General features: G+C 35.7%; 1 protein-coding gene and 1 non-coding gene across 3 annotated transcripts in view; one reads left to right on the top strand and one right to left on the bottom strand.

The window, feature by feature from the left end:
• The window catches only part of Smyd3 (SET and MYND domain containing 3), a 699,549-nt gene that overhangs the window by 430,881 nt on the left and 244,540 nt on the right, over positions 1 to 24,128 (top strand). The window lies entirely within an intron of this gene.
• LOC114087228 (U6 spliceosomal RNA) lies at positions 11,431 to 11,535 on the bottom strand. The gene has a single exon (XR_003581766.1). It is a non-coding gene; the product is annotated as a U6 spliceosomal RNA (small nuclear RNA).

Genomic DNA, 24,128 nt, shown 5'->3' with positions numbered 1-24,128 from the left:
TAGTATCTTATAGTTTTGATTTGCATTTCCCTAATGATTACTGATGTTGAGCTTCATTGCATGTGCATAATAGTGACCCTTTGTGTGCGGTGGTTCCCCCTTTTTTGTAAGGGAGTCCTTCCAGGATCTACAGGGGATGCCTGGAACCCCCAGGGCATGTCTGACGTATAGACAGTACCAAACCCCGTATGAACTGTTTTTTTTATACATACCTATAATAAAGTTTAATTTATAAATTAGTCATAAGAAGAGGCTGACAGTAACAATAATAATATAGACAATTTTAACAATATACCACAATAAAAGTTATGTGGATGTAGTCTAACTTTCATATATCTTACTGTACTTTAACCATTTCGCGTAAAGTAGTCACTTTATGGATTATCTTATCCAGATTGCCAGCGTCACTACTCTTGTTTTTTTTTTTTTTTTTTTTTTTTGTGGGGGGGGGTATTACTGGGGAAAATAAAGGTTACTTGAACACAGGCACTGTGATACTACAACAGTTGATCTGATCACAGAAACTGAAAGACTAACAGGCAGGTAGCATCTTCAGCAGGGTCGAACTACATGAGGAGATGATCAGGGCAGAGCCGAACAGTGTGAGATTTCATTGCATACTCAGAAAGGTGCACAATTCAAACCTTATGGGTTGTTTATTTCTGTTTCATTTCCATTTAGTAATTTTTAGATCACAGTTGGCCTCAGGTAACTGAAATGGCAGACTAGGAAACTATTAGATAAGGGGAGACCACTGTACTTTTCTGCTTGTACCCTTTTCCAGTCCATCCTTTCCTCCTAGGTCCTGCCATTCATTGATTTCCTTTTTGTCACTATCTATTAATTTATTTTACATCATTGAAATCATTATATGCCCTTACATCCACCTTACTTCACTTAGCATAATGGTTTTGAGACACATCCATGTTCTTGGGTCTGTCAGAAATTTACTTCTTTCTATTGCTGCATAGAATCCCAGCCACTTGGGAGGCTGAGGCAAGAGGATCTGGGTGCAGTTCATCCTCTCTGTGTGTGTGTGTGTGTGTGTGTGTGTGTGTGATTTGACATTTGTATATTTTCTTCCAAGTAATTTTTCAGTTTTGGACCTATTTTTGGTTGTTTGCCTTCATTTTGTTGAGTTCTAAGCATTCTTTATGTAACATGGATGCAAGTCATTTGTCAGATATGCATTACAGATATTTTCTCTTTATCCCCCCACCTCTTGTGCATTTGTTTATTTATTTTTGCAGTACCTGGGATTGAACTGAGGGGCTCTCTACCACTGGACCACATCCCCAGTCCTTTTTATTTTGTTTTTTTTGTTTGCCACAGGGTCTGGTTAAGTTGCCCAGGCTGGCCTTGAACTTACGATTCTTCTGCCTCAGCCTCTGTGCCTCCATGCCAACTCCTTTTTGTTTCCTTAATGGTACCTTTTGAAGACCAAAGTTCTTAATTTTGATAAAGTCCAATTATCAATTTTTTCTTTAATGGTTCGTGTTTATAAAGTGTGTGTTTAGAGAAATGTATCATTTTATTATAGAGAGTCTCACAAAAAAGAAAATAGTATCTCATAAAAGAAACTAAACTATTACCTGCAGAATTAGGAGAAGACAGAGGGCAGGCAATATGAATTTCTTAGCTCACTTGAGGTCAGTGGGAAGGTATGAGAACAGAACCAATCTTAAAATGACTTATGTTATTTTTGGAACCTCAAAAGAACAGGGGGTCCCTGAAGATCCAGCCACCCCTTCTAGAGCACTCAACTAGGGCACTTTTCCAAAGCTACTAAATAGGCACTTGGCATTTCAAAATTTTGTCTTATGACTACATAAAAATATCTCTTTCACTCAGATCTGGCACCTTTTATGGTTCAAAATTAAGAACTTAAACTGGGAAAGCTGGGGTATAGCTCATTGATAGAATATATGCTTAGTATGCACAACGCCCGGAGTTCAATTTCCACCAAAAAAAAAAAAAAAAGCTGAGCTGTGGAAGGGTGGTAAGGTAGCTGATACAAGAGTTAACAGTTGCAGGGTCCTAAGTCCTGCACTGGACCCTGCACTGGGCTCAGGATCCTGATTTCTGTCTAATATCTGGGAACATTTATATCTTATACATTTGGGGGGTCTTTCTCTTTTTTCATTCTCTGTTTTGACTATCTTGCTATCTTGGCTTGTTGTTTTTTTTTTTGGTTGTTTTGTTTTTGTTTTTGTTTTTTGTTTGTTTTTTAATACTGAGGATTGAATCCAGAGGTGCTTAACCCCTGAGCCACATCCCAGGCTTTCTTATTCTTTATATTGAGACAGATCTCGCTAAGTTGCTTAGAGCTTCATTAATTGATGAGACTGGTTTTAAACTTATGATCCTTCTGCCTCAGCCTTCTGAGCCAAGACAGCCTCATGGCACCTGGCTGTCTTGGCTTTTTTTGTATTTAGAAGAGTTCTTGTGGCCAATCTCTCCCTCCTCATCAGAGTCTAAGGCAAGTTTTTTTTCCCCTCCTTTTCTTTCTTTCTTCCTCCCTCCCTCCCTCCCTCCCTCCCTCCCTCCCTCCCTTCCTTCCTTCCTTCCTTCCTTTCTTTCTTTCTTTTTATTTATTTATTTTTGCCAGAGGAAAAGGTCAAGGTAACTTGTCAGGGTCTCCTTTCTCCTCTTTGCCAATTTCCTCTGAGTCAGCATCTTCAGGTTCTCAGACAGCTGCTGTTTGATCTTTTCCAGATACTCATTTGTGTTGTGGTCAGTCAAGTTGGAAAGACAGATCTAAAGCTTGAAATTTGGTGTAAAGTATTTGAATTAGCCATTGTATGGAAGTTTATTAGGAATCTTTATGTCCAGGGCCATATTCGTTAAGTATATCTAGCACCCACTTCCAGTGTCAGCACAGACAGGTTGAAGATCTTCACAGATTTCAGACACATGGTATTGTTTTGATGGTCAGATCAAAGCAACCTAACTGATCCTCAGATAGGGAGTCTGAATCACACTATAAGACCACCACATTAGGTTGGAACATCTCCATTACTTGGTTTGTGACCAACCTGAAAATGACCTCATCAGACTCATCATCACGCCCATCATGGAGCTGATAGTTATAATACTTGACTATGCCAGTCCCAGTACTCCAAAGTCCCCAGTTCCAGGGAAGTACTGTTTGTATTTATTGAGGGGCACAAAGTACTGTTTGTACTGATTGAGGAACACAGTTATGAGTGGGTCTGTGCTATATAGGAGACCTCTTCTATACATTGCCATGCGAATATCAGTGTCAACATACAGCAACCTGTGGTGGTACTTCAGTAGCTCCTAGATGACTATGATGATATTGTTAACCTAACAGGAGCCAGATCCCTGTGACTTATTTGCATGATGAAGGCCCAGGTTCAGTTCACAGTGATGACTATGTGATGCTTATTAAGTTTCATATCACTTGCCATGGAGCCATTGGTAGACAACTGTCAGAACTCAAATAGGCTATCAGATACTGAAGAATACTTACCAATACAAAACCTCTGCATCTGCTGGCCACCTTGGACCTGTTTGAACAGATGAAGCACAAGAATTTAATGTAATTATTGCTGTGGTTTGGCCACCTCCTTAGCATTGGCTTTGTGAGGGTGATAGATTTCCATTTTTCAATGGAGACTATAGTGGTGCACTAAGAATCGTGGATTCAGTGAGGCTTCTTTGGGTGGCCTTCTTCATGATAGTAACTTTCCAACATCTCCATCATAGTAGTAGCAGTCTTTTTGTCCTGGTGCCCTGAGCATATGTCATGCTGCTCACCTCCTGACCCTCTCATCAGTCTATCCATCTGTCCTCCCCCTTTTTTGTTTTACTTAAGAATTATTTTCTTTTGAAAAGTCACAAAGATTTTCCTCTAGGAGTTTTGTGGGTTAGCTTGTACATTCAGATTTATAATCCATTTTTGCAATTAACTCTTAAATATGGTGTGAGATCAGAGCTGGTACTCACTTACCATTCATGTATCCCAATTGGAAAAAATTTCCAGCATCATTGGTTGAAAAGACTTTCTTTTCCCCACTGAATTATGTTTGCATCTTTGATGGAAATCAATTGGCCATATTTGTTATGGTTTGGATATAAGGTGTTCCCCCAAAATCTGCTATGTTAATGCAGGAAGTAAAATGATCAGATTATAAGAGCTATAACCTAATCAGTCATCCTAGTTTGAATGGACTAACTGGGTGGTAACTGTAGTTATGTGGGGCATGGGTAGCAGGGTGGATGACTGGAGGAATTCTATGAAAAGGTTCATCTTCTATGTAGCCCCTTCCTCTCTCTCTCTGCTTCCCAGCTGCTATGAGGTGAGTAACTTTTCTCTGACATGTCCTTTCTACCATGATGTTCTGCCTAATCTTGGGCCTAGAGGGATGGAGTCAGTTTACCATGGATTAAATCTCTGAAACTATGAGCTCAAAATAAACTTTTCATCCCTAAGTTGATCTTGTCAAGTACTTTGTTCACAGCTTGACTGATATAACATTTGTATAGATTTATTTCTAGATTCTACATTCAATTCTTTCTTTAATGCCACACCATCTTGATTAGGGTAGCTTTTTGGTAAATCTTGAAATCAAATAGTGAATGCCCCATAAGTTTTTCTTTCTTTTTTTAAAAACTGATTTGGATATTTAAAATTGTTTTTCTTTTTATATAAATTTTAGAATCAGCTCAATATTTTTTTTATAAAGCTTGCTGTTATTTTGATTGCAGTGGAATTGAATGTAGATCACTTAGGTGAATTTTGACATCTGACTTTGAATCTTTCCATCTATTAACATGGTATATCTCTTCATTTATTTAAAGATGTTATTTAATTTCTCTTAACTATGCTTGCCTTTCTGGATTGTGATTTAACTTAATGAACACCTATTATAAACCAGGCCAAATCCTAAATGCTATGCACTGAATCCAACATAATTACCTTACAAATATGTACTGTTTTCACTGTGTATAGATGTAGCAATTGAGTCATAGGGTTAATAAATGTGGCAACTGGGATTCAGAAGAGAGCTATTCACTCCAGAGCCTGGGCTCTAGTTTCTAGTAGTCAAGATAATACCTTTGGGACATGTGTAGGTACATATATGAGGAACTAAACCATTTTTGTATGCCTGTTTCTTACCTCCTGTCTTCCTACAATCAAAATTAAATAAAGGACCTATCTGAGTGGATAGATACATCTGTGGGTGAATAGAGTGAGCTTTAGTTCATCATCTCAAATTCACAGTAGACTTGCTTATTGATAAAGAATCATGTTGGGATTATCTCTGAAATGTATTTTAATTAGTCTTAGTTTTTTTCTTTCTTGTGTGTCTTATTTAGATACCATCAAGCATAAAACATGTCTTACACTATCAGTATCACATGAGAAATCATTAGAATTCCCCAGAGTTGTGTAATCCCATGCCATCCTATTGATGTGTCTGTCACCTGACACCATCATCATGCCCTTGTGTGAGGTCTCACGATATGGCAGACTTGGATTTCACTGGATAAAAGTTGTCTGGAACTTTAGTTGTGCCTAATGGTTCTTTCTCCTCCTTTTAAAAGACAAGAAAAATGAATGGGCTGTTTTATAACCCCTTTTCAGTCCTCTGATCTTCAGAGAAGAAAATGTTAAAAGGCATGGTGCAGCTGTTTTATGTTGCAGTTTATAATCTAATTAAATGCATTTTATCCAGATCATTATGGACTTCATTAAAGCTGGACTTTTTATAAGAAAGATGATGAGCTAGATTTATGCAGAATCATTTGGGTCTTTTAAATTTTGTGATCATGCCAGCAGTGCCTGATGAAAATAAAATTTCAGATCTGCCTTTCTGATTTAGTTGTTCATTTATTCTTGGAAAGTTCTTCCTTCCAATTTTGCCTACTTCTGTGTGCATGCAGTGTTCAAAATAATTAATAAGAATAGTTTGTTGTTTAGAGAGAGTACCATTTGAGAATGGTGTTCTGATACATATAGGAAATAAAAAAAATCTAAAGTAGTTGGCATGATCTATTTCAAAGAAATATGAAATTACATTTTCTTTGCTGTGTTTTCTTTATACTGTAGAAGAAATTAGTTTTATGGCCTTCAGTTTAATTGCTAATTTTTCCAGCATCAGTGATAAATATCTAAGATAGAAATGGATTGGATTTGAAAAGAGAAAGTGACTCTTGATAGTCTTAGTCACATAATCTATGCAAAGATTAAGAGTAATTTTCCCCTGAATAAATAAATAAAATAAAGGTAGTGTGTTCATCTACAACTAAAAATAGATAAATAAAAAGAATACTTAGAAGTAAAAAAGAAAAAAGTCTAAATAATAGTAGGTATCCAGAGCATATGAGCATGGGTATAAAGAAACCCTAGTACAAATGTTGTTGAAAATATCAATTTAATAAAGCTGTTTTTGAAAATTAAAAAGAGTAATTTCCCATATTTTAGATGATGACCAACTTTTGTTGTAATTCCCTGGCCTGTTATGTTTTAAAAAATTAATATTAAGCTGTGGTTAGGGAAAAAAATCTTATCTTTCCAAAGAATTGTACTTAAGATGTCTTTCTCTTCATAATTTTCTATTTCTAAATAAAGGTATATCAGTGGTCTTCAATTTGCTCTTATAGCTTTGATTATATAATTCTAATGACATTTAAGTTTTCTTTCTACTTGGATAATTTATTTTGTCCTAAGCAATTCTGCATTGTTACTCCGTATGGGACAGTATTAAAATCTAGGTTCATGGTTAATATTTAGTTGAAACATTAGTTTTACCCAACTTCTTTAAGTCATGAAACCAGCCCCTCTCTTGCTACCTCTGGGTTTGTTTACATACATATGTGCAACTGTGTAATCATACAGACACAACATGCAACGGGTACAACATAACAAAAGCCTACAACAACCTCTGTCCACAGTTTGCATTCTAAATTAGTTACAAAGACCAATTTTGCTGTAGTCATAGCTCTTAACTCCTGATCTTCATGTCTATCCTAGGAATTCTTTTTGCTTTTTATGATTCTGTACACTGGACCTGACACTCAGAAACACTTCTTTCATTCACATGTCTTTGCTCCCTTCATCATTAGTGATTAATATTGTTCCTCTTGGTAGACTACCTTAGAGTATTCTAGGTGAACAGTGACCCAATCTGGCATGGCTTTGAGACCCTCATCTTTTGTCCAGCTTCCTATGCACCATGGCCTCTTCTTTATCTGGTAACTGTCTTGATAAGTATATGGTACATTGATCCTTTTTGAATTCATAGCAAAAAATTATCTCTATGTATCTGTATGCATGTGTTTTTGTGTGAGAGAGCCTGCCTGGCTGGAAATCATGAGAGGGCTACTACTTCAGGACTTTCAGATGATGCTCTTAATTATAGTAAGAAAGAAAATTCTAGACATGAGTTTGGGTCTAATGAAAGCCTACAGTAAACCTCTCGTTTATTTTGAAATGAAAAGAGTACTGTCTTATAATTTTGGGCTATAATCTATGATTCTGTGGAAGGCTGTCTGTTACTTGTATTAAAACATTGACTACTTGCTCTCTAATATTGTTTTCTTTACTGATATTATAATCAACTTCTATTTGACATTGTCCAGTATATACCACCTTTATCTGAAAATTTGTATAGTTTCATCTTGATTGAGGCCAGTATTTACCAGTGAGATATTTAAGTGGTAATTAATTCCTGAAACATTTAGATGGGTTATGCAGTAATACTAACTTCTCCTAAGGATTTGTGAGCCATTCATTGAGTAAGTGTGAGAGGAATTTCATAGGCTTATTATTAGAAAATGTCAATTTATAATGTGGCTTTATATCTTCTGCCCATTTTATATTAAGTGCTAATTTGTTTCCCAATTAACATGATAGGTAGAGTCCTAGCCCAGTTCAGCTGATTTTTAAATAGATTTTTAGTTGTCAATGGACTTTATTTTGTTTATTTATATGCAATGCTGAGAATTGAACTCAGTGCCTCACGCATGCTAGCCAAGCACCCTACTACTGAGCCACAAATCCAGCCCTGTTCAGCTAATTTTATTAAATATGTACTGCATGCTTTTCAGAATCCGCAAATGAAGTCACCACACACATACATTGGCAATTCGTGATCTGCAACTATAACTGGAGATTAGTCTCCTCTATAGGAACATGTGTTTATCTTTTTGTTCCTGTATTTTTTATATTCTTCAATAATATCTATTTTTTATGTTAAAGTTATATTTTGTTAAATTTATCCTACTTATGTATTGCTAATTTTTATTAAGTGGTTTTCATTTGCTACCTATTTATTTTCAGTATAAAGGTAGTGATTTTTACATAATTATTTCATCTATTCATGTGAATAAATTTGCTTATTACTTTCAGTATTTTTATTAGAGATTGATTTTTCAAAGTATATAATCTTTTTTAAAAATTTTTTTAGTTGTTGATAGACCTTTAGTGGTGCTGAAAATCAAACCCAGTGCCTCACATATGCCAGGCAATTGTGCTAATGCTGAGACACAGCCCCAGCACCAAAGTATATAATCTTTTCTGCAAGTAAAGATACTTGCTTCCTGTATATGTATAAATACATGTCATGTATATGTTTTAAGTAATTTCTTATTATACCAGGCAGAGTATTTAAAGCAACATTTAAAGGAATTAATGATAGTTACCCTTGTAAAACATCTCATTTTAATAACAATGGCTTTAACACTTTACAACTCTGTCTTATATTTGCTATTGAATTTTTTAAAATTCACCTTATCATATTTAAGCAAACTTCATCTTTTTTATTTAAGTATTTTTAATAGACATCCTTTGTTACATGTAAATGTGGGACCTCATTACCTCTTCAACATCTTTGCTCAGAGTAGGAAATGCTTCATAAAATTGTGTCCTGTGAAGTTATTTTGCATGTGCTTTGTTCTCAGTGACCTCTAGCCTCTCTGCCAACCATGAGACAGAGACCCACTCTTCTCTAAATAAGTTCTATTTTTATATACCTACAAATTTTGACTCTATACCACCCATTTATATTAAGTCCTTTATACTGGCATTGTCAACTGGCTTGTGTACATTGCTCTGAAGACAAAGTAGACATCCTATAATATTTCTGTTTTACATGGAGTTCTAATTTTCATTATAGTATGAACACCAATGTCTTCATTCAGAACATGTTAGGTCAGTATGTATGGATATGAACTTGCTGAAGTTATTTCCTATAGATTGGACCATGAGTCATAATTTGTGGCTAAAAATTAAATCCAAGTTATGTTTTTTCCAGCACAATGAATTCCTCTTAATTTAGAAATATACACTGTGAATCAGCCCAGATTAGGTATGCATTTAATTTTTTATGATACTATTGGTTTAAAAGAAAATTTGAATATATGTTATTTTGTGGAATGATTTCTTTCCATTTTTACAATCAAGTCTTGGACTAGACAGATTATAAAAGAATCTCATTGAAGTCCTGGAGAATAGCAGAGCACACCTAGAAGGACTTCCTCATCTCATCAGGAACCACCTAAGGATACTGCATCAGTGATAGTTAATACTGACTATTTCTAAATGAGTGTTCTTACCGATTTGCCTTTACCTGAAGATCCCAGAAGTTGTGGGTAAGAATCTTTCTGTAGTCTGTAGTCTGCACTGTACTCAGGATTTTTGCCTCTGGCAGAGTTCTAACTCCAGTGTTCATAAGAAACACACTGTAATGGCTTTGGGCCAGTGCCAGGGAAAAACTACCCCCGCAGACAATCACTTCCCATTATCCTTTACTGCACATATGATACATTATTCATCATTTTCTAAGCATGTTCATTATAAATGCTGTTTAATCACATTTTAAAGGTAAACAGCATTTATCAAATTATCATCTAGTATCTCACTCCAAGTCTGGCCTGATTCTTTCTCACAAACTTGTGCCCTGCAGGAGAACATGTGTGTTTAATTTTTGTCCCATTATTTGTCCAAAGAATGAGAACCACACATGTATCCTATTGAGTTAGTCTCTGTATTTCAGGCCATCCCCCAAATTAAAATAATTGTTGTTTTGGTAATGTTGCTCCTATCCCAAGATATAATTTCAATATATGCAGTACTTAACTCTTCTTTTCTGGAACTTTCTGGATATCTCTGTGTTTATTCAAGCATTTTGTGTATAGAATACATGAGTGCCTAAATTTTTACTTGTAGTTCTTTACATAATAATGTGTCCTTAGGGAATATTGGTTTAATTGAATGGCTACAATACATGGCGAGACTTTTAGCATATTATGTAATTTTTGTGAATTACTAGAAAATCTCAATTTTTTGTTTCTCCTTTGTCTAATTTTGATATTAAAGATAGTGAAGGCAGTTACTCCATGGACTGGACAGAATGAATGTGGTGTGTGTGTGTGTGTGTGTGTGTGTGTGTGATGGTATGTAATTATTTGCATGTAGTTAAGGGTGAGGTTAAAGTAGGGAGAATGATCGAAAAAAGAGAAAAACTCCCCCATGCATTTTGTAAATTTTATTTGGGCATTTGATTCATGAGATTTTTTATTTATTCCAGAAAATAATTTATTAATAGAGCAGGTACCATTCAGAGGCCCAGAAATAGCCCAAAAGAACTTAATCCGGCAAAAGGGATGCCAGGGAAATAGGTGGTTAAGACTTTGCATAAAGGTAAATGTAGAGTTCCTGGGGACAGGAGGGAAAGACAAACTGAATGGAGTTTAGAAAGGCTTTTAACAATTGAATTTGAGGCTCAATCTTTAAGATAAAGGAAGAGATAAATTGCCAGAAAAGGGAGGAAAAGGATTTCTGTGCAAAGGAAAAAGCATAAATAAAGGAAGAGATAAATTGTCAGAAAAGGGAGGAAAAGAGTTTCTATGAAAAGAAAAAAGCATAAACGAACAATAGATGAATGCAGCTTTGATTTCTTCTAGAGGGATAGGCAAAACATTTTTTAACTTAAGACATTAAGGTGCCTATTGTAGAATTGGCTCATTGATAATGTTAAATCATTAAGTATTGTAGATGATTGAACACTTATTCACAAAGAACAAAAATTAATTACTATAGAATATTTTACGTGTGCAGCAGTTGAAGCCACTATACTCCTTGTTGCTTAATTTTCAGTTAGGAATTTATAATTTGTCTGAGTGTATGGTTCTTTTTTAAAATTTAAATTTATTTTTAACTGATACTTAACAAATACATATTGTACATATCTAATGGGGTAATGTGATGTTTTGATACATGTATGTATTGTGTAATTTTTAAATTAGGTTAAACATTTATCTCCTTGAACATTTAATCATTTTTATGGTAAAAACTTTTAATATACTTTTTTCTAGCTTTTTGAAATTTACAGTTCCTTATTGTTATCTGTAGTCACACTCATGAGCAACAGCACACCAGTACTTCTTGCTTCTAACTGTAACAAAAATGTTGACCACTTTATGAATTTGCATAACCTGCTTGTATAGGGACCATGTTAATCTTCTCTATATCATTTCAATTAGTATATGTGCTGCCAAAGTGAACACAATGTATGGTTATTTTTAAAAATTTTTGTAGTGCTAGGGATTGAACCCAGGGCCTTGTGTACACTAGGCAAACAATCTGCCACTGAGCTATACCCCCAGCCCTTTATTTATTTATTTATTTATTTGGTACTGGGGATTGAACCCAGGGATACTTTACTACTGAGCTACACCCTCAGTTCTTTTTTTATTTTTTTTAAATTTTGAGATAGGTTCTCCCTACGTTGCTGAGGCTGGCTTTGAACTTGCAATCCTTCTGCCTCAGCGCGTGCCCCCACCCCCTATATATAATGGCTTTGGGCCATATTTATATATATTCCTTACCGTTTTCTGGTAAATTTCCTGTGAATTTCACTCTATCCTACATTTTTCTTGTCATATTAATTTGTTTCTTATCTTAACTTTCCCAATTGTCACAATATTTACTGTATATCTGTGAATATAGGGCATCATCTTATAAATATTAGTTAGCTCTGGTGATGGCCAGAAATACAATGTATGATCTATGTAATGGCAGAGTTTAGAGGGATGTGGCTACCTATTTTCTATATATAGCCTTCTATAGTTTAAACACAGGCATTGGAATCATATGGACTTAGGGGTCACATTCTCAGTGTTATTTATCAGTCATAAGACCTAGGACAGATTTCTTTTGGGCCCAGTTTCTTTAGCTGTGAAATGAGTAGAATAAAACCAGTCTCGTGGTGGAGGGTGTTAGAGAAAGTGTTTGCCCAAAGTGCCTCATTCTTATTGGTAGTTTTGTCTAGGGAGTGTAAATTATGATTAAAGCATATGTATTTGGTCATACTTTTTTTCTTTTTTAAAAAATTTTTTTAGATGTAGATGGAAACAATAATTTTTATTGATTGATTGATCTTTATGTGGTACTGAGGACCAAATCCAGTGCCTCACACATGGTAGGCAAACACTATACCACTATCTGAATTCACTGCAAAAGAGATTATAACCTGTCTCATTCTCTTCTAGAACTAGAACTGATGATTTTTCTGATACATGCATTATATTGGACCACACTTGGTATAAATAGCTTGCTTCCTCTGCCTTTAGGATTTCTTATTTAGAGAGCAGAATAATTGTTGAATTGTGTGCCGGATAGTTTTGGGGCTTATTGTGTGCATGCTTAGGGCCCCAGCAATACGTGGATACATACACAGATGCCAGGTGTATATAATACTCCTCTCTCACAGAAAAGTTCAACTCTGAATAAGTAACCAGAAATTTAGTATTATAAATTCTAGAAAGATGTGTTAATTTCAACAGTTGCAAAATTTTGTCCTTTGATATTTCATATTGGCTTTATTTTGAAAAACACACTTGGGAGAAAGGGTGAAGAACATAAAATCTTTTCACTTTGTATGAGTTTATTCCCACCTTCAGGATGGTAGATGTTCCTGTGTTTGTCCTACCATGTAATTCTTTAACAATTATACTTCAGAGATAGAAAAACCATCTATCTTCCAGGTTTTTTTTTTTTTTTTTTTTTTTGCCATTTGTGCAATATTTTACGTGATTTTCAAACAAAATTCTAGGCAGCAAACATTAAGATGCAGTAGAATCAGTGAATTATATACCATAGTATTTTAGAGCTCTATAGGAGCTTAGGAATCAAAGAGTACAGGAGTTTTCAACATATTTTAATATGAAACCCATGTTTTAAATGAAAGAACACACAGGAACTTAGCAAGTCGTGTTGGTGAGGTTATATACATTCTTGCTGGGTTGTGCCAGGAGAGAGGGAACCTGCCAAATGGATTCCTCTTCCTTTGTGCTCGCTTTTCCAGTCTGTTGGACCTGAGGGGAGGCTCTTGGGAGCTTTGTTTATATCTACAGGTCTAACACAAGCCAGTTGAAAACCTTCACACCAGAAGAATTCATCCCAGTGTGACTAAATGCAGATAGTAGTTTCCCTTTGGGTCTGGATTTTGCATAATTTAGCAAATTCCTACTGAAATTTGTGTTTAGAGGGCAGTGTCAGCTTTATTGGGATATTTCTTTTGAGAGAAATGAAACAGTGGGTCAATGCCATTCCAGGCCCAAAATCATACTTGTATAAGAAAAAGATGAACAGAAGCAATCCTTATATTTATGGTCATGAAGCATAGCAGGTGATTTATGAATAAGCTGGGATGGTGGGTGTCAATGCCAGAAAGCTTTCCTCTCAGTATTTTTCTATTTCTTTAATTCCTCTTCTTGGAGCTAATTAAATTCACTTATCAATAAATCCATTTTAATCTTTGTATCTTAATAATAGTTTGACTGAGAATATGGTATAGCAAACATCCAAAGAGCACTACATTAAACATTAGAGTACATTGATTCCAAAAGCTGATACTCTTTCACTGTAGCATCTTGTAAGATTGACTGAATAAATTCAGTTTAATACTACCCAGGATAAGTGTCTTAATTTTAACAGTCACAGATCACATTGGACATTAAGTGTAACTTATATTGAGACAGTGACATTGATCCACCCTGAATTGATGTTATTACTTCACCAGTACTTGGAAAGAATTGAGGCTCAGCCACTCTTTTTTCCTCATATCTCTTATTTGTTTATTTGTTTATTTATTTTTGTTGTTGAATTGGGAATTGGACCCACAGCCTTGTGCATGCCAGGCAAACTGCACCACTGAGCCACGTCCCCAGCTCCTCATATCTCTTTTGATGTAATGGTAAGCTGTGGTGAGCTCTCGAATCAAGCCTGTGTCTTTGAAATATAATAAAAGTAATTGGCAAAGAGAGAACTGAACCTTGACCTTGCCTCCCTTACAACATGACCTAATCAATTGAGAAAACTTCTATTGTGGCTTCTATTTTGATGGTTTGCCTTTCTTTACTTCCACATAATTGATCTTTGAACTATACTGTCACTAGTTACGAGTACTCTTAATCCCAAGTGGCTTCCTTGCACATGAGATACTTGGTAGAATTTATTGAATCAATTAGTAAATGGAGACTTGAAGTCTCTGACCAGATTTTAAGTGTCAGTTTGAGGAATACAGGTATAGGAACAACGTGGTTGAATTTCAGAAGTTGCCTGAGATCGTCATAGATGTTGTACTAGTTGTTGAGCCATGTCTTTCTTCTCCCCCAAAGCTTATATTTACCTTTACTACTTTAGTTTTTTATGTTAGTTTTGGTGAATATGCATTTTCTAATATGAACTCTAAAGACAATATGGTGAGATGAGGAAAGTGTATGTCTGCATATACCTGTGTTTACATCTGGATGAACATATAAATAAAAACATATATGTGCATATGCATATCTTAACTAGGAATAAATTTGTTCTGCTACGGACAGAGCAGCTGTCTACAATTTCAAGGATCCTTTTTTATAATAACTCAAGTGAGAAATTTCAAATTGCTATTGCCTGTTGCTATTTGTATTCCTCAGGATGCAAATCTATGCCAAAACCTCCAAATTTCTATAGTCTGTGTTTTTTTCCTTCACCTATAACTGTGTCTTCTTTTCTATAGCAGGAGAAAGTAAGCAAAACTCATTATGACTTTTAAATACTAGCCCCCAGTGAAAAATTGAATGTCCAGTTTCCTCCCAGAGAAAACCTCATCTAGTTTATGTAAATAACAGGTATTTAAATTGGTAATGTTTTACTTTTCCTATTTCTACTTACAAGATTTTTATAAAGATATTTGTTTAACTTCTAGAAGGTGAAAACTAAATTCACTACAAACTAAACCTGAAGTCTTTAGACCTGGGGCAGAATCATGTGGGCATCAAAGTGTGGGTCTGAAATGGAAACACCAAGTATAGCATAAGTTACCCTTTCACTGATGTTGAATAATGTTGGGGATGGGCAAGCCCTGATAGAATGGAAAATTCCTGGAATATTTACATGAATATGTTGTAAGGGAATGTTTTTTCTAATTCCTAGAGTCCTTAGTGGAGACTAAGGAGAGAAATTGTTTTTAAGGTCTAAAATCAAATGGCCTGAGAGTACCCAGGATACCTTGGGAGTAGAAACTTCTGCTGTAGTCAGGTTCTGACTCTATTTTATGCTTTATTCTTCCATGAATGATTTTCCTTAAGAAACAGGTTTCACTAATTAAGTCTTAGAGGGCAGAATAGTAGTCTCATTAAGAAGACAACTGGGCTAACAAGTTCATTTAAGGTACAATCTTTCTTTTCTCGTGATTTTCTTAACTCTTCTCTAATATAGAAACTAGAAACTATAAATAGCAGATAAATTGCATTGTGTTAAAATAAAAATTCTAAAAAAACTTTGCATGGCAAGACCTCTAAGGATATGTTAAAAACTAACTGGGAGAAAAGTATTTGCAGTTCATATCATAAGAGAAAGAATGATTTCCCTAGCACAAAGGTTGGCAGCTACAGACCAAAGCCCAGATCAAGCCTGCTGACTGTTTTTGTAAATCACGTTTTATTACAACACAGCCACACTCGTTCTTTTGCATATTGTTTGTGGCTGCCTTCACTTAGTAGTGGCAGAATCAAGTAGTTGCAACAGAAATCTTTTGGCCCACAAATCCAGAAATATTTACTGTCTGGCTCTTTATAGGAAAGTTTGCCAACTCTTGCTCTAAAGAATAATGAACTGCTTTAATTATAAATCAACATGAAAATATCAACAATCCAATAGAAAAATAGGCAAGAGATATGTAAGTTAGTGTCTCAGCAAAACAAAACAAAAACAAACATTTTCCTCATATGGTTCAAATGAAGAGATGTAAATGAAGGGTAACCTGTAGGGGCAGAACTGTATTGGGGCGGGGGGGGGGGGGGGGGGGGAGACGGGATGATGTGATGCTCCCAGACCAGCAAGCTCAAGAAGCCAACAGAATCTCTGTGATTGGAACCATAAAGAGAGAAAATGCTGTTATTGAACTCATTGGGAACTGGAGTGGGGGAGGACAGAGGAGACTGTATTATGGAAGCATGTAGGCACTGTGAGAAATAGGCACTGGAAAAAAAAAATGGGAAAGAAATACCTTGATCTTCCTCTGCCCAACTTCCAGTTTCCTACTGGTTCCTCCCAGAAGCTACCAGCCAACAAAACTCAGGTGATGCTGTCCTCAGGGATTAGCCTCCTGTAACACAGATGAAAATATCCTCAATTCAATATTATAAAATCAGTGCAAATGAAATGCTACAAAAAATGTCACCTTTTAATAATTGGCTGGCAAAGAGCAAAATATTTAATAGCATACTTTGTTATAGGGAAATAGGTACTTTATAGGTATAGATATACGTGTGTATAAAGGCAGTGTCCCTCAAAATTATAAAAGTATATACACTTTGACACAGCAATTATATTTATAGGAATTTATACTACAAATATTTTTGCAAATGCATGAAGGGATAAGTATATAAGGCTATTAACTGCATTTTATTTTCTGATAGGAAAAGAATGGAGATAACCTAAATGTCCATCAATTGGGGACTAGTTTTTATAAATGATGCTATATACCCATTCAGTGGAATAATATGAAGCCATACAAAAAGAATGAGGAAACTATGCCTCCTATGAAATTAACACTAAGTTGTATTGTTAAGAGTACAGAGAAAAGCCATATGCCCTCTTTAACCCTGTCTTAACCTTGTCATTGGTGTGTTAGTACCAGGTGCTGCTTCTTAAATCTTTGTTTTCCTCAACATTATTTTTTTAAATCTCTAGCATTGCATTAGCTAATTCAGGCTGCTCCTTTCTGTAAGTCTGATGTATTGAAACTTTTGATTCACTTTACATATATACTTTAGTTGTTTGGAGCCGTGTCTTTTGAATATTTATTTTGACATGGAGCAAGCTGTATGTTATCAACAAGCAAACATTTGGACAATCAGAGGATCAAAATATAGGAACAAATGTGAATATCTCAAATCTGTCTCTTTTTATTTATTTTTTTTCTGGGCAAGACTTGCCTGAAGTGGAAGGAACTGAATATGGATGAGCGCATGTTGCAAACTGATTTTCAGCCATAATTGCTTGCAGTAAGAAAATAGGCAAAGAAAGTAGATTGGGAATATAGGCAATCAGAGATGAGATTCTTACACCTGCCAGATACCATGTGTAGCACACAAGCATCCATAGAGAAATTGAAATGGTGCTATCCTGTGACAAGAGGTTCCAATTAATGTGATTCGGATGCATCTGTCTGCCAGTAGCTCACCTCATGAAACGACAGTCCTGTCCTGCTGTTGGAGTCAGTCAAAGGGCTTATTTAGTGAGCGGCACAGGAGGCATCCTGGGAACTCCCTCCTTTCTGTCCATTTACTTCAAGTCAGGAATAACAGCTTACAGGAACACATCTAGCTGGAAGGCTTGTAACAAGATGGCATTTATATAGTCAGAGCCATTCTGAAAACCTATGCTCCTCAAATACGTGGCTAGTGAGAGTCTAACATAGCAAATTTTCATGGTTTTGATCATTAAAATACATATTCACTCAATTAATTTTAGAGCAAAAATATTTGGACAATATGTGGATATTTAGCATTTGCTATGGTTTATCCCTCAAGTTTCATGTTGGGAGTTGTGTCCCCAGTGGATCACTGTGGGAAGTGATTGAACCTGTAAGTGGCAGGGCCAAGTAGAAAGTCTTTCTGTCATTGGAGTGTGTCCTCAGAAGGGACTGTGGGAACCTAGTCTCTCTGGGTTCTTGTTTTGATATATGACCCTTCCTCCAGGACCTGCTCCAGCCATTGCCATCTGCTATGAGGTGCTTTGGCCAAAAGGGGGCCTCATCAGAACCTGTGCCATGCTATGAGCTAAATAAACCTCTCTTTTTTTTTTTTTTAAATAGGTAGCTTACCTCAGATATTTCATTTTAGTAACACAAAATAAACTGATATAATATGCAATGTTCAGTGATCCTCTGAAGCATGCATCTTGTTTATTATTATTATTATTTATTTATTTACAGATGAGGAAACTAAAGCCCAGAGTAGTTAATTTGCTCAAGATTAGATAGCTAGTAAGAAATAGAGCTTAAGACTTCATTCCAGATCTGTCTGACTCTCCAAATCTACAATCAAGTCCTTTCTATCAAGAACTGTGTTATGATATGATGTGGCCTTCCCTGGTTTTCTGTTTTCACTTGATCTTGAATCATTAAAAATGAGGAAATGATTTTATAGTAATACTGTTTTGTATGTTTTTCTCTAAAAAGAGCAGAAAGAAAATGTCAGTACAGAAGACATCAGAGGGATGGTAGATATGATCACATTAGGATTCCTAGCACTTTAATATAAAGAAGTGATCTTTATGATCCCATCTTTGCTGAGAGGCTGAGGAACTGGAACAGGTTTTCCAGTGAATTAAGGGAAGGGCCAGTATTTAGACATAAGCTATAAGTTCTCCCCTTTTCTATCTGGATGCCCTTTCTTCTTTGGCTTGGACAGCCTCTAGTGCTGGACAGGCAGCTTGATAGCTGGCAATCCTCTGAAAGACAGATGCTATCAATTATTACTGTGTTTGTGGGAAAGATGTGGATGCAAGGGAGTGCAGAGAGAGACGTAACTAGGTATTGGATGATCTGATCATGGCAGGTACTGCAACTCTGACGGTGTTTATGGTTATGGAGAAGGACTGTGGGGAATTGCAGCCCTTTCCCATAATCTAAAGGGTTATTTCTGGGTGACATCTTGACAGGAAAATATCCTGTGGGAGAAGAGTGCTCACTCATTGTGCCTGACCAACAGTTAATAATTAATACTTCATGCCTCATAAGTAGAGTGATGTTACCTGAACATTTTTATGGAGCTATTGGCTTTTTGTTTATTCTTTTTTTTCTGATAAAAGAAGAGGGTTTTATTAAGCAGTTTTAGTAAATTACAGCCACAAAATTGCACATTGCTGCAAGAGTGAAAGGGTCTTTTCAGCATAACTTTAGAGGCTGTGTAATTTATGCCATTACAGGAAATATCCCTTCTGTTTCAGAGATTTTAAACAAAGGCAGGGTGTTTACCGCTCTGCTTTCTGCAGCCTAAATATTGTTTCTGAATTAAAATGGCTGATTTCAGTTTAGTCTCTGCAGACTACAATGAAGCTAGAATGAAAACAACCTAATTTTATGTTCATAGCAGTAAAGCCTTTTCAAAATCAGCTTCTTTATAACTTAACTTCTTTTTAACCTGAATAAACGTTTATATCCAAAGGTCAGTATTATTTCTATTATAATATCAGATTTTTCCAGTTAATATTTCACTCAGTTTCTAATCTCAATGTTTAATATTTCATAAACACATAAATAAGATTGCAGAAGTTAATCTGACTAAGCTATTACTCTTTCTTTTCTTGGCAAATAGATAATATGCTACCGAGATTGTTTAGTCTGATCTATTGTGATGATTATCATATCAATGATCTTCCTTGTTTTTGTGAGTTTCTATGAGGAACCTAGATAATGAAGCCTTAATACATTATTGCTAGAAGCATAGAGAAGAAAAATCAGACCTCTCATTTTACTTATAAGAAAGTTGCCTACCTGGCAGGTGATCCCATATTTAGTTCTGTCTGGGAATAAGGAGCTTATACTGCATCAGTGATTTTCAAACAACATTGTGGGGAACCAGCTTCCCCCCAAACACAGACCCACCCATGCATCCTCACTAAACACACACACACACATCACAGCCTTCTTCCACATCACACCACTTTTATTTTGGGATTCTGTATTTTGGGGTTTATGTAACATTGTTTGATATAAAGGTTCCACTGCAAAAAAAAAAAATGAAAACTGTAGTCAAGATGCTTAGTAAGGCTTCTTGGAGCTCTGTCATCAATGATAAATAGTAAATAGTAAATAAGACATAATTTGTGTGTTTATATGTGTTTATGATCTATAGAGCAGGTTTGGCAACCATAGAACTTTTAAAGAAGCTTGTTTTGTAAGATTCTTTTTAGATTACATAGGTTACTGGCTACCTAGAATATAATTGTAGAGATCTAAGTAGCTGCCTGATTTTGCATGCCTTATAGAATTCGGATTTTTATATATACAATTAGTAAAGATGTATGAAAAAAAATTGCCCAACCTGTCTTCTCCCAAAATCAAAGAGAAAACTATTATTTTGTTCAGCTGATTTTTTTTTTTTTTTAGGTTTTGTGGTTAAACCCTGTAATTCTCTAGATGAGTGGGTATTTATAAAGCATTGATTTAAATGAGATTTCTTGATCCAAGTGTTCTTTATAGGACTTAGGGAAGGCTAGAGAAAAGAATGGGGTTTTTTTTGTTTTGTTTTGTTTTTGTTTTTGTTTTTGTTTTTTTTTTTTTTTGGTTGTTGTTGTTGTTTGCTTTTTTAAGAAAAGATAATCACATTTCTGGGATAGGTTTCCTTGGAACTTTCACATATGGCACCTGAGTTTGTTGAAAATTCTATTTGCTCCTCTCAGTAACATCACTATATCCATATTTATATCTATATCTGATTTACCTATCAGAAATTCACTAAGCTGACAAAAAGAAGAGATTATATTCATGGTCTTTATCAAGGTGGTATGTTGTTAAAGTTGAGGATGGTACATACTGAGTGTACTGGGTCTTAGAAATTTTTGTCTGTGTTGCTTTCATGGTACAGGCTAGCAGAATGTACAGGACTTAGCTAGCATTTTCTAAGTTACAGACTCTTTGACCTAATATAATTCTCTTTGTGATTCAGTCAATTTCAGAGATTTCTTCTCACAGTCATCAATTCCTCTTTCAGTTTGTAGAGAGACATTGTGGCTCTATGTTTGGACATTTTGATAGAAGAGACAGAGCTTTTCCAATGCACACTCTCATGTTCAGGGTGGTTTTTGTTTTGTTTTGGTTTTGGTACTGGGATTGAACCCAGGGGTTCTTTACCACTTTATTTTATTTTGAGACAGGGCCTCACAAAGTTGCTGAGGCTGACCTTCAACTTGTGATCCTCCTGCCTCAGCCTCCCTAGTCCCTGGGATTCCAAGTGTGTGCCACCTTTCTTGGCTGTGATTTATTTCTTTTCATTTTTTCTGGTGGATCAGATTTTTCATTTCTTTTTTCTAGATGTTGTCCACAAAAATATTCCTCACTTTTTGTTGTTCAGGCAGAGATTATACTGAGTTTTCTCCCTCTTTTTCCTTCCCTCCCTGTCTTTTGAAAAAGATGAAGTGTAAGCATCTGTGATTGTATCCTAGAATAATTCCTAAATTCTCTCTTCCATATCATATTAGTAAAAGTAGAATCTGATGCAGTAGTTGAAAAATTACTGAACTCTAAGACCAGATTTTATTATTAAGTTAACCCCTCAATCACCTGGCCCAAGACATTTGCTGTAAATGTAAGGGCCTCTATATTTGTTATTTTATCCCTTCCCCACTGTATTGTGGTACTCATAACTTTGAATTAGTTAGACTGGCATTATTCTCTTTTTACTTTTACTAAATGGTCAATATTTATTTGCCATTCACAGAAGTCTCTCTGAAACAGTAGTTAATAGGTATTAGGTGCATGTTTTTTATTTGTTTTGGTACTGGGGATTGAATCCAGGGATGTTTAACCACTGAGCCACACCCCCAGCTCTTTTTAAAATTTTTACTTTATTTTTTATTTTGAGGTAGAGTCTTCATAAGTTGCTGAGGCTGGCTTTGAACTTGAATTTTTCCTGCTTCAGCCTCCCGAGCCACTGGGATTACAGGCATGCACCACCTTACCTGGCCCAGTCAATGTTTTAAAGCAAGCATATGTAGCAATTCATATCATCCTTGGAGTAGTTCTGTTCAGGGTGTTCTGAGATTAAAAAAAGTGGAGAGCCCAGATTTGAACCCTGGCACCTGAGCTCCTGGGTGTGTTCTTTCATTTTTGCTCTGCTATCTTCCTGTCTTGTTTCAAAGTTGAAAGCTATTACTTCATTTTCTAAACATGTCAAGCTCCCAAAGTGAAAGAATTCATTTTCAGCATCATCCTTTACAGCAGGGGGCGGAGGGAGAGTATATATTTTTCTTTGACAGAACTAAAGTAGTGATGGCTTTGGAAAAATGACAAAGAATGATACTTTTCTAGTAGAATAGTGAGGTGGGGAGGAAGGAGGTGGTTCGAGTAGGTTCACTTGACCATTTTCACACATCTTATATTCTCTATCATATCTTTGAATTCTTAATCTAGCAGCAAGATACACTGTTTGTCAGCTAATCTTCTGTTTTCTAGTTGCTAATTTTAAGGACCATGGTTATACGGAGACACGCTTTCCAACAAAGCTCTCCATCAGGGCCCTCAGCATATAATTTTTGAGATTCTTCTCTCTGATTAGGAAGGGTTTGCTTTCTAAGTAGATATTCTTTAATTCCTAGCACTTGTATCTGTTGGCTGTTCTCCTTCCCTGGGGAGACTGAATCCAGGCCAGTTAACCAGTTAGTTAGTCAGGAACAAAAACCTGCCTGTGTCCTAAATGGAGAGGCACACCTGGATGAGGCATTAAGAGAACATGCTGCTAGAGAAAGGGAGTGGTGTGCTTTGTTGCTGCCTCCAAGATTTGTAGGCTAACAAGTGACCTCAGTCATCCTACCATCTTTATGAGAAAAAAGGGAGTAGAAAATTCTTTACAAAATTAAAATTTAGATGAGAAACATTGGAGTTAAAATTGTTAGTATTGCTATTTACTATTGTGAAGCCTCCATGGAAAGGCTAAATAGGAAAACCTTTTGCTCCCTGGCCACTCCTCATTTCCAAGGGAATCTACTGTAACAGTTTAATATGTATCCCTGCAGACCTTCCAGGTGTGTGTGCACACAAGCACACATGGAAAGCTATTTACTTATACCCATCTACAATTTGTAACTTACATATTTTATTAATATAATGATTCATGATCATCTTATTTCCTATTCTAATAGATACAGAAGTCTCTTTTTAAAAAATGTCCACATATGGTGCTGGGGTTGTAGCTCAGTGGTAGAACACTCACCTAGCACGTGTGAGGCACAGGGTTAGAGCCTCAGCACCACATAAAACATGAATAGATAAAATAAATGTATTGTGTCCATCTACAACTAAAAAAATTTTTTTTAAATGTCCACATATATAACAATACTAATGTAACCTAATAATAATGACTAGTATTTATTGAGCTTTTATTGTGTCAGGCATTATATGAAACTCTTAAAATCCAGACAAGGAAACTAAGATTCAGGGATATTACCCAACTTCCCCAAGGCCACACAATTTGTATATGGCAGAATCAGATACACACAAGGCTGTGTGGTTCCTGAATCCCTTCACTATGCAGTTCATGCAACTGATCCCTGACAGAGTCGTCATTCTCTCATTTTTTTTTACCAGAACAAATAATTCTATAATGAACATCTTTGAACATAAATGCTTGTGAAAGCATTTCTTTATGATATATACATATTAATGTTGGAGAGCCAACTTGATTTAAAAACTACTTTAGTTTATATTTACTTGTGCAAAGAGGTCACAGCCTGTCTCCAGAGGAGCTGATACCTTAGGCACATGTATCATCTCGATAATGACAATGAATTTTAATTCTCCTGTCACTTAGTTAGACTTTTATTTATTTAGCAATAGGCTGGCCAGTCTTCGGCAACATTCATTAGTTTTTGCTCTCAGTTGCTGCTA

This window comes from Marmota flaviventris, chromosome 12 (genome assembly GCF_047511675.1).
Source record: "Marmota flaviventris isolate mMarFla1 chromosome 12, mMarFla1.hap1, whole genome shotgun sequence".
NCBI classification, from domain to species: domain Eukaryota; kingdom Metazoa; phylum Chordata; class Mammalia; order Rodentia; family Sciuridae; genus Marmota; species Marmota flaviventris.
The sequence above is the reverse complement of the archived record's forward strand: the minus strand, read 5'-3'. Positions and strand labels throughout refer to the sequence as shown.